Genomic DNA, 11,105 nt, shown 5'->3' on the forward strand with positions numbered 1-11,105 from the left:
TCCCCACCACCAGAACCTCTGTTGCAGCTGAGTTACAGTGGCTGAGACGCCCGCATGCGCAGACGCCACACCTTCATGAGCCGCTGCAATCAAAGCAGCCCTGCGATCCGAGTTGGGAACTAGACGTTCGCCAACTTCAGAGATTTTCACATAAGGAACCTTATCGGGACTCAAGTGGTATGTGTATTTAGAAGGGAACCCCGCAGGATATTTACTTCCCTTCTCTGTTGCAGCAACTGCTGCCAATATGTCATCATCTATCTTGCTTTTGGACCTCGTGACTGCTGCAACTAAGTATTTTGATACCGCTGACTATGCTGCTCCATCAGCAAGCGAATTGCCAACAGCGTGGACCCCCACGCGCTGATGGCCGAGAGTATGAATCACAAACACAAGTGGCAACTTCTCCTTAAGTTCCGCCACTCGGACCCAGATCATTTTATGTTTTATTGTGCTACCTTTGGAATCACGAAACTCATTCTGAATCCAAAAGAACAAGTTCTCAATGTAAGACTGGACACAGTAGTAAGAGTCACTTACGATCAAAGTCGTCACACTTGGATCAGCGTACTCTAATGCAAGCATCAAAGCACGAAGCTCTGCTAATTGTGCGGTGCAGTCCCCAAGCGTCTGCGTGTGCACGACACTGGACTTGAACTCATCGTTCACCATGGCACCGACCACAATGGCGCAAGCGGAAACGTAGGCATGTTTAGAGCCATGCGCAACCTGAGCCGAACCATCAGTGTAAATGATGCAATGGAAATCCTCCAACGGTCTCATTGCTAAAGGAGCAGGATGAACAAATTCATACTGTAAATACTCCTGCGACCGTAAAGTGGCGTCAAAAATAAACATAACATCTTGTGACGTCAAGGATGCAGCCCATTGAATCCACCGAGGGTGCAAAGCTTTGGAATTAGGTACACTGGCTTTCGTAACCGCCTCTAAGGCAGGACACGGGGTAACAACCAACATGCGTTTTCCCTGTGACAGGGCACGTTCCTTAAGAATTGCCATCTGCACAGCCGTTAAAACTTCCTCCACAGTGGAAAAGCGCAATTCAGCCGAAGTGTACAAGTGTGATTTGTAAGCAATAGGTACTGTGTCTCCTTCATTAAAAGTCAGATACGTGAACCCCACCGCCCCAGGGATAATTCTTATCACCAGGTTGGACTGGTTATCACGAGTCTGTAAGTATTCAGAAGCGAGCAAATCAGCCTGCAAAGACTGCAAAATGGCCGAATGCTCAGGCAGCCAGCATGATTTGGAGAAAGATGGTTGTATCAAAGCATACAAAGGCTTGATACGCTGGGCATATTCCGGAATGTAAGTTCTCCCGAAATTCAAAAATCCCAGCAAAGACTGTAATTTTTTCAGTGTTGTCGGAGAGCACAAGTGTGCGCATTTCTCCAGGAAGTGAGGGGCTAACCCTTTTCCCTCGTTGTTAAGCTCGTAACCGAGAAACAACACTGTGTACTCTGCAATGTGCGACTTTGCAAAGTTAAACTTGTAACCAATGTCAGCAAAGTTACAAATTATGCTATTTACTCGACACAGATGCTCCCAAAGGTCGTCGTCTGTGAGATAAATGTCATCCACATACGAACAAGCAACCGGGTCGATGCCCTCCATAAGAGAGACAATGCGGGCGGAGAATACTCCTGGACTGTTCTTATAGCCCATTGGGAGACGCCGAAACATTTTTTGCACACCGCCGCATGTAAAACTGGTCCATTGGGAACTAAGACCGTCTAATCTATGTGCATAAAAACCATTGGAAATGTCGAGCGTGGTTTTGAACCGTTTACGCTCAAGAATATTCACTAAAGCAGAGCCATGAGTATTCTGTACTGCGCAGTTACGGCAATGCGAGTTTAAATGCCTATAATCCAAAACCAAACGATATGAGCCGTCTGGCTTGTTCACAGTAAAAAGGGGGTTATTCATCGGTGACACACATGTTTCAATTACACCTTGATATTCCAATTGTTCAAGGATAGCCGCGACTGAAGCTTTGGCTTCACGCCGTATGGGATATTGAGGTTGAGGCTGCGGTTGAGACCGTAAAGGAATCTCGTGGCTCGGTGACAATTTATCCCAGCCACACTGATTGCGGTACACAGCCGGCGCAAGCGCCAGAGCCCACTCTTCTGCAAAATGCAGCGCTTCCACTCTCGGTACAGTGTGCGCGAAACTGGGCAGGATTACCTCCTCCCCTCGCGGAGCTGCGAGAACAAAAGGTGGGGGCCAGTCAGCCTCCGAAAGCAAAATGTCATACGTAGACGAGAGATTTTCCCAAAATACCCCTTTTACAGTTCGCTGCATGTCACCTTCAATTAACAGGACAATTTCAAAAAGACGTTCAGGGGGAGCAACATGCGTATCAGCAGTTTCAATCACAACATAAGTGTCAGTCGCTGTCACCTTCAACAGTGGACGGAGGGCCTCTCTCACTATGGTAATCTCCGCCACGCTGTCCAGCAAGGTCAGAGCCCACGTCAGATTCCGAAGCCGCGTTCTCACTATCTGGGGCATAACGATGCGCTGTCAGGGTGGCGACTTTCTTCGTAGCAAACTGTGATCTCTTGGGCGTAAAGCCTTCCTGCTGATCTCCACCGGCACGCGGGCGGGGCTAACCACGTCCTTGCTGGCCACCCCGGCCCCTGCCGCCCCCTTTACCACCGGTTGACGGAGCCGATGAGTCCTGAAAGGAACGAGGAGAGCGTTGGTCAGTAGCCTGAAACCTTTCAGGCGATTTAATCATCGCGCGGTCGCGCAAATCATAAACACGATCCGACTGCGCAGGCAACGGAGACGCAGGAGCAGAAACCTGTGTTTGTTGTTGTTGTTGCTTACCCTGATTCTGCTTTTTAGGCCAATTTTGTTTCTTGGACTTTTGTTGACCACTAGCTTCCGATGTCTGACCCTGGGGCTGCTTTTTCTCTTTATCAGGAAAAGCCTTAAGCCCCTTCGCATTGCGGCCAACCGTTTTATAAGCAGCCACAATGATCCTTGCCAACTGACGGGGTCTCTCGGCCTCGGGAATTAACGCTAAAGCGTTAGCAACCTGAAAGTTCACTGCATCTTCCTTGACATTTGCAAGGATGAGATCGCAAACTACATCAAAGGAGCCACACAGGCGCATATCCAATTCGACCGCCGACTCCGGTCCGTGTTCATCCTGAACACGTTTAAGGACCGCACCCAGATTGGTCACAGACGGGGTGCCGTAGCACCTCGAATAGACCGCTGCAAAAGTCTTACCCCAGGTCTCACAGTCAACAAGCTCAGGTGCCAAATCTTTCGGTAAACTTAGTGTAAGAATCCGGTGTTTGTCACCAGGATTCGTATTAGGAAACACAGCTTCTAGCTGGCCGAATTTCTCTGCAAGCCAGAACGGAAAATCATCCTTGTCCTGCGGCTTTTTGCCCATCACGGAATTCACCATGACAGGATTGATTTTCAAACCAGCCTGTTCTGCACGAAGCTGTGCGCCCCTAGGGGTACGTCCTGAACATTACGGCTAGTGTAATGAACAAGCGCTCTAATCACTTCCACTGCAACTTCATGAAGTTGCCGCAGATCAGCTATGCCACAAGTGGCGCGATTAGGGTGAGGAGTGAATCCAGCCAAAGCGGGCCAAGGTGTGCCCGGAATGGACAAAGGACCCAACCTCGAAGCGGTTAAAGCGTGTGGTAGGGCGCCACCAAACCAAACTCCATGCTGCCAAGCGTCAATAGGAACTTCCAGTGCTCTGTACCGAGCATACGCAGCCGGTACAGCCGTAGCAGTGTAGTGGTGGAAAACACCAGAATTAGCGTTCACCGCCGGAAATGTCACCCACGAATAAAACAGTTCGTACGGGTAAGCATGTTCCGCACTCACCACTAGAACAACAGCCAAGCCTTCCAAAGGGACATTATAAGCCCGCAAATGGTCACGCACCGCAATGCGACTATGCTGCGGGATGTCCACGGCTTGTGCCATGTTAGCACAGGAAAGTGAAAAAACAAAGATTACTTTGTAGCACAACTGGGTAGAAATTCAATGAAACCCTTTTTAGATAGATTCAAGCTTGAAAAAAGACCTATTTCACAAATAGGTAGGTTTTCCGACACTGCCGTTTTCCGGAAACGGGAATGAAAGGGTTAAGGTCTGAATGATATACTACTCGAGTGTCATGATATAAGGCCAATCAACGTATGGGCGCCATGTAGCAGGGTTTCCGTTCTCCCACAGAACTGTGCACAGAGATCTAGAACCTGGGTGAATCAGGGTGACCCAAAACTCACCCTTGTTTCAGAAATCCCCTTACCAAGCTAGCTACAGTGTCTCATCGGTAGTAATTACTTCCCAATGACTTAGACAATCCAGAACATGAACTTAGGGTACCTCAGGTATTGTGGAACACATGAACACTCTTTCGTTATATAATCATTACAAACCGAAACTGGGAGGCAAAGAACACACGTGCAAGTTTGAAATGTTTATTTTTCAATGCAAAGTTCTCAAACGGAGTATCTTGTATAATACCAACATACATATTATAAAAATCAGAGTTAGCAGCATAGTCACTAATCCATAATAAGCAAAAGGGGATAGCATGTTATGATGCAAAAACCTATAGAATTCTGTATCACCTATATTTCGCGCACCCTATTCAGTATATTATTTTATATCTAAGAAGGTCTCGTTTGGGTTCTAGCTGGGCGGGCCCATACCTCTAATTCTCAGTAGGAGTAGATCACATCAACAGCTACCAGCTCTCTGCATGCGAAGCATCAAGTGTGCCGATTCATTCCCTGTAACTCTATCTTAAACCCACGTAGAGCCCAATGTTGGCAGCAACATTATTTGTGTTATGTCTAACGTGGTACGAGGATCAGGCCTTCAGCAACCTTGTGTTAGGTTATTCTTAGAGCGTGCAGTTCTCGGTGTGCAGACAGTTGTACCAAGTGTACCAAGCACGGCTGATACTAGAGCAATAACATATTATTCTCAAATAAAACACATCTTTCGTCTAGGTTGAAAGCTACAATAACAAGTAGGTGTCGTGTGCAAACTCAAGCTGAAAGAAAATATTGCGTTTAAACATTTAATAAGCTCATGCTAACTTAACACAATATATAGAAACGTAGTAACCATATGACACAAGGGCTCTAGCATCAGGACTATTGGGGTCATCATTATCTGTATTCCCTCTTCCAGGAATGAACTGTGGTGCGGCTTTCCTCATAGGTCTTATTCGAGGAGAGGGAGAGAGTTCATTACGATATCCAATTATCGGTTATATGGCAGTGTTAATCCTACTTACAGGGAAGGCTCCTATTTGACACTGTTGATTAATAGCTCTAACACAATCAGGGCCATTATGTCCTGTAGTCATCTCCCATTGGACCATAAGTTGATGAGAAAGCTTATTTATGAGACAGAGAAGCTCGCCCTTAGAAAAATCATTTCTCCTACTTCCATTTCTAAATCACTCAACCAATTTAATACAATCAACCTTATCACATCCTGATGTGATTGAGATACAGGAGAACGAAGAATTCAAGGAGTCAGGACAGAGACAGAAAGTACAGGATCATCAGTCATTTGGGTGCAGTGGCCTGGGATGGGGGTGCAGCTCTCTATCTTTTTCTCCTGAACTTCCTTATCCTTCAATTCCTTATACTTCTGATACTCTGTCTTCCTTTCCTGTTTCCTTTGTACCTTCTCTGCCTTAAGTTGTTGTTCCTTTACCTCCTTCCTCCACATATGCAAACTGTCAAACATAGCTGGCCTCCCTTTCTTTAAAAACAATTGTTTCTCTAAATATTCGAGTTTGTGAGGGTCCATTGTCCCCTCTAATGGCCATTGCAACTGGGGATCCCCTTTTGTACATTTGTTACACAATGCATTATACATGATGATACAAATACCATATTTGATGTACATCTCAAAATTTGGCATACCTTCTGGTGGCGCTGGCTGACTTGCTCCCAAAATGCTCTGCTTATCGTAGCAGCAACAACAAAATTTCCAAAGCGTACTAAGTACAGGCATGTTGTATAAGATATAAAAAACTTATAAAAAGAGAGAAATAAAAATATTCTCACATTACCTGTAAAGAAAAATGTTAGCCAAAACAAATAGCAAGTTCTAAAACAGATTCTAAGTTCCAAAATTCCAAGCAGATTCCAAACGGATACCAAACAAATGCCAAGGCAAATACAAAACAAATTCTAACTGAATGAACCGGTTCACTACAGACTTACCTTATGTGTAGTCTTCAACTCCCAGCTGTCGATGTTAATGGTAATGTTAATAAAATTTGTACAGCGCACGAATACCCTCAGTCGTCTTGGCGCTAATGAACCAAATACTGCTGAACTCTACTGTACTACTGTTGAAATAACTAGGTTTTAAGCTGTTTCCTAAATTCCAAACGAAGGGTGATTTTTCTCAGATACATCGGGAGGGAGTTCCATTCCTTGATAGTATTAAATGCTAAACTCCTTCCACCCCAGTTCATCTTATGTATCCTGGCCGGCTGCATAAGGTATGCATTAGCTGACCTCAGCACTCTATTTGGGGAGTACCATTTTAACAAGTTCTCTAAGAACCTTGGTCCTTCTCCATGTAGTGCCTTATGTGCAATACAGAGAGTTTTGAACTTTATCCGCTGGCGGACTGGCAGCCAGTGAAGTTTTCTTATTTCTATTCTTACCGATTGACATTTTGGATTATCCAGGATCAGTCTTGCCGCCGCATTTTACACTGCCTGCAGCTTCCTGAGAATAACAGCCTGGACCTTGATGTACAAACTGTTACAGTAATCAAGTTTTGACAAAACTAAAGCAGTGACTACTGATTTTCTACAGGCTTTAGGGATGAGTGGCAGAACTTTCCTAATTGTCTTAATCATATAAAAGAAGACGACACTACTTTAGAAACTTGGGTCTTAAAGTTCAACTTTTCATCTATAATGACCCCAATATTTTTTGCTTTTTCAACCGGTGTAGGGGGAGGTCCGAGACTATCCAGCCACCAGGCGGGAGACCAGGGGGGAGAAATATTTCCAAACATTATCACCTCTGTCTAACTTGAATTCAACTTCAAGCAGTGGGTACTCATCCAGTGGCTAAGAGACGACATACAGTTGTAGAGGATAAGAGAGTGATTAATGTCCTTATCCACTGTAGAAATCACCAGCTGAGTATCATCAGCATATGACGTGGGGATCAAATTGAAGGTTCTAACCAAGGGTGCAAGCTCTGCTACGTAAATATTAAAAAGCGTAGGGCTTAAAGAGGAGCCCTGAGGGACCCCACAGGGAAGAGAAAATGATGCCGACCTAAAATTCCCCAAGTGCAGCGATTAAGTTCTCTCAGATAGGAACGATGTCAGCAGGGCAAGGGCTTTGCCTCCGATACCAATCTCCCTTAGATGACGAACCAAGAGAGAATGATGCACTGTGTCAAATGCTTCTGATAGGTCCAGCAGCACCAGGGCCGCTGAACCTTCGCTATGCAATGACATACGTATTTCCTCTGTGGTCTTGATCAGAGCAGACTCAGTACTATGATTTGGTCTAAAACCAAATTGGCTATGATCTAAAACTTGATTATCCGCAATACAATTTGCCAGTTCAGCATTCATGATCTTCTCCATAATCTTAGCTGGCAGGTGGATTCTTGAAATTGGTCGGTAATTGACTGTGTCCATTGCATCTAAATTGCTTTTTTTTAAGAGAGGTAAGATAGAAGCCTTTTTCCATATAGTGGGGAAAGATCCTTGATCTATCATTTGGTTAAATATTTTAGAGAGATGAAGACCAACCAAATTGTTAATGGAATGTAGGATTTTATGGGGACAAGGATCTTCTGGCGAGCCCAACTTGATCATAGGTATTAGTTCAGCGACTTGTGAGGGTGAAGTCGGCGCAAACTTGAACCCCAAAGTATGTTCAGTGGTGTCATTTGAAAATGTTTTATCCACTGCAGCTGATTGAGTAAACTGCTCATAGATATGCTCAACCTTGGATCTAAAAGAGAGAGCCAAGGCGTTGCAAAAATCTTGAATAGTAATAGTAGGTTCATCTCTTTGGACTGTAGTTAAATTTTTCACCGTACAAAAAAGTTCTTTACTTGACCCACTAGATTTTTCAATCTTTGAAGTATAGTAAAGAGTTTTTTCTTCAGTCAGCTTTTTCTTAAAGGCTGAGATCATAGATACTTTTCTCTGTTCATATTTTTTCCGCCAAATCCTTTCCTGTCTCCTGCAAGCCTGCTTATCTATCCTTAGCGCTTCAGAGAACCAAGGGGCTGAAGGTAATTTCCTATTTTTATTGATCTGGGTATTGGGGGCTAATTTTAAAAAGTTAGATTCAAGTCACCGGGTATATTTAGTAGGTGCCAACTCGAAATCCTCCTCCACCATCTCTTCAATATTGCCAAGCTCATTGACCAGAGTATTATGGTCAATTTGTTGCCAAGCCCTACTTATGGTCTTTATGTTCTCATTATTAGGATCTTTGGAGAAATAAAGCTTATACTTAAATACAATAACTTGGTGATCCGACCAAATTACTGGAAGAGTAGTGACTTTTGAAATAGCTAGGTCGTTAGTAAACAGGCTCTCAAGAGTATGTCCTGCCGTATGGGTAGTGCCCAGGATCAGCTGACTAAGACCATATTCTGCAGTCGGATCTAACATTTCCTCCGTATCTCTGTCTTCCCTAGTTTCCAAATGAAAGTTCATATCTCCCAGCACTGTAAAAGATTTCGAGTAGAGACCATACTCTAGCAAAGAGTGGATATTTACTAGAAACTCAGATGTAGGGCCTGGTGGACGATATATCAGAAGGCCTTTAAAAGATTCTTGGGCGGAAAAAACGATTTTGAAAAGCAAAGCTTCACAGGCTGGTGTATCTGTTTTTGAGCAAAAAGAACCTAATTCGGTTTTGAGTATCACCGCAAAGCCGCCCCCTCTTTTTAACCGCCTGTCTAGTCTGTAATTACTATAGCCTGGTGGAGTCGCAATGTTAAAATCAAAATTTGATGAGTCATCACCCCATGTCTCAGTCACAAATAAAACATCCATTTTATAGTCCATAATAAGATCTGCAATATCGTATTTATGTTTCACCAATGATCTCGCATTGATAAGTGCTAATTGTATTTCATTATTTGTAGGGTCCCATGACCGTGGGCTTTCTTAACCGCTAGGAGGCACGACCAACATCTTTGGCAGCAAGCTGTCGCAGCCTGGACATACGGGGTGGACCGGTTTTATCAAATGACAGGAGTCAAACTGATGGCATTTATTATACCGTGGTGGGCGTAGGCGCAGCAAGCTCTAACCAGAGTATGTAGTCAAAGGAGTATTTTCTGGAGGGCATAAGATAGGGTTCCGGCCCTGGGCCCGGTACAGACGCGGACGGGCTTGCCTTTTACACGCCTTCAGCACGCCACCGGCGCGCCCTCTGCGCGCGTCCGCTGTGCGGCCGTTCCAGCGTGGCCTTTATGTCGAGGAAAAGTCGGCAACTAGAGTGCTGACCACCGGAAGTGAGTGCGCAGTGAGTAGCCTACACTTGAAACTAATGAGGTCCTCCCTCCGTACAAGCGGTATCGACCGTGACGGACCGGGGAAGCCTCCAACAAGACTACAGGTAAATTGCCCTCAAAAACATTAGTTATACACAGAATTTAAAGATAGAACATTAAAAGCAGAGTAAAAAAGATTTCATTTACAATGTGCAAGAATGCAGGATGTGCAAATATGCAGAGTGTAATCAAGCAGATCCTCCCTGATCCAAAAGAATGACCATCCGAGAGCCCCAGTCAAAGCCAGCAGCCGCCAGGAATATCAGAGTCGGAGAGCTGAAAAATCACCTTGGACCATGAGCAACACTAGTCTCTTCAGGTGGGGTGCCGCTCAGCGAAGTTCGTCTTACCGACCGATATCCTCCCCTGGTCCAACTTCAAACCCTTGATGGGGCCTCAATTTTGGTGCCAATTTGTGGAGCGGATGTTAGATTTGGGGGTCTCTAGTTGGCACAGGTAGGTACTTGTGACAAATAGGGACCCTCTCCCCTAGTCAAGATAAGGGGATTACACTCCCAAAATAACCCCTGCTCACCCCCTTGGTAGCTTGGCACGAGCAGAAGGGCTTTACTTTAGAGGCGTTGTAAGTTAAGAAGTTGTGACCACGTACAGTAACCCAGTGACAACACTAAGAAAGGACACCACACAGGTTTTATATAAAAAATATGTAGACATTATATAGAGTTACCACAAGACCATAAACGACAAAAATACACACTATGATTACTTTAAGATGGTAGATTTAAGCTTAGTTCACATCCGTTCTTAGATGTGATACTCTGTGTCAATGTACCTTAAGTTGCGTTGCGCTTCCACGACAAGCAATGTCGCAGCGATGGGGGATGCGGCAAAGTTCAAATACAAAGAAATAAAGACGTGAAGATCTTCCAGATGCGGCACGCTTTTCGGGGATGTGAGAAGTCCTCAGTTCGATGCTTGGACTGCAGCGGCGACACCCTTACGATGCGATTGCAACAGCTCCAGCGGCGACGCTCTTCTCCCATGATGCGTTGAAGCTTCTGCTCGATGCGACAACTACAGAGGCGACATCCAAGATGAGACGGCAGCAGCTCCGACGGCGGCACGCTTCTCGGGGATGCAAGGTGCTCTTGGTCAATGCTGTGCAGTGGGACAGTTCCAGCGACAACACCCTCCTTCGGAGTTGCGACGGGGGGCACAGCGACGGCGATACGATCCAACCTCATTGCGAGCTTCTTCTCCTGATGCGGTGCAGTGCGACAACTACAGCAGCGATACCCTCCTTCAGAGTTACGACGGCAGCAGCAGCGACGGCGACACGTTTCCTCTTCGTTGCGGGGCACTTCTCTCTGATGTGGTGCAGTGCGACAGTTCCAGTGGCAACACCTTCCTTCAGAGATGCGACGGCAGGCACAGCGACCGCGACACGCTTCTTCTGGTTGAGTCTCGTTTTCAGCTTCTTGCAACACGCAGTTCCTCAGAAGGCCCAAAACAGCAGCAGGCACTCCCAAAGGAACTCCGGGGAGCTGGGGGGTG

This window comes from Lissotriton vulgaris, chromosome 6, assembly GCF_964263255.1.
Source record: "Lissotriton vulgaris chromosome 6, aLisVul1.2, whole genome shotgun sequence".
NCBI lineage: Eukaryota > Metazoa > Chordata > Amphibia > Caudata > Salamandridae > Lissotriton > Lissotriton vulgaris.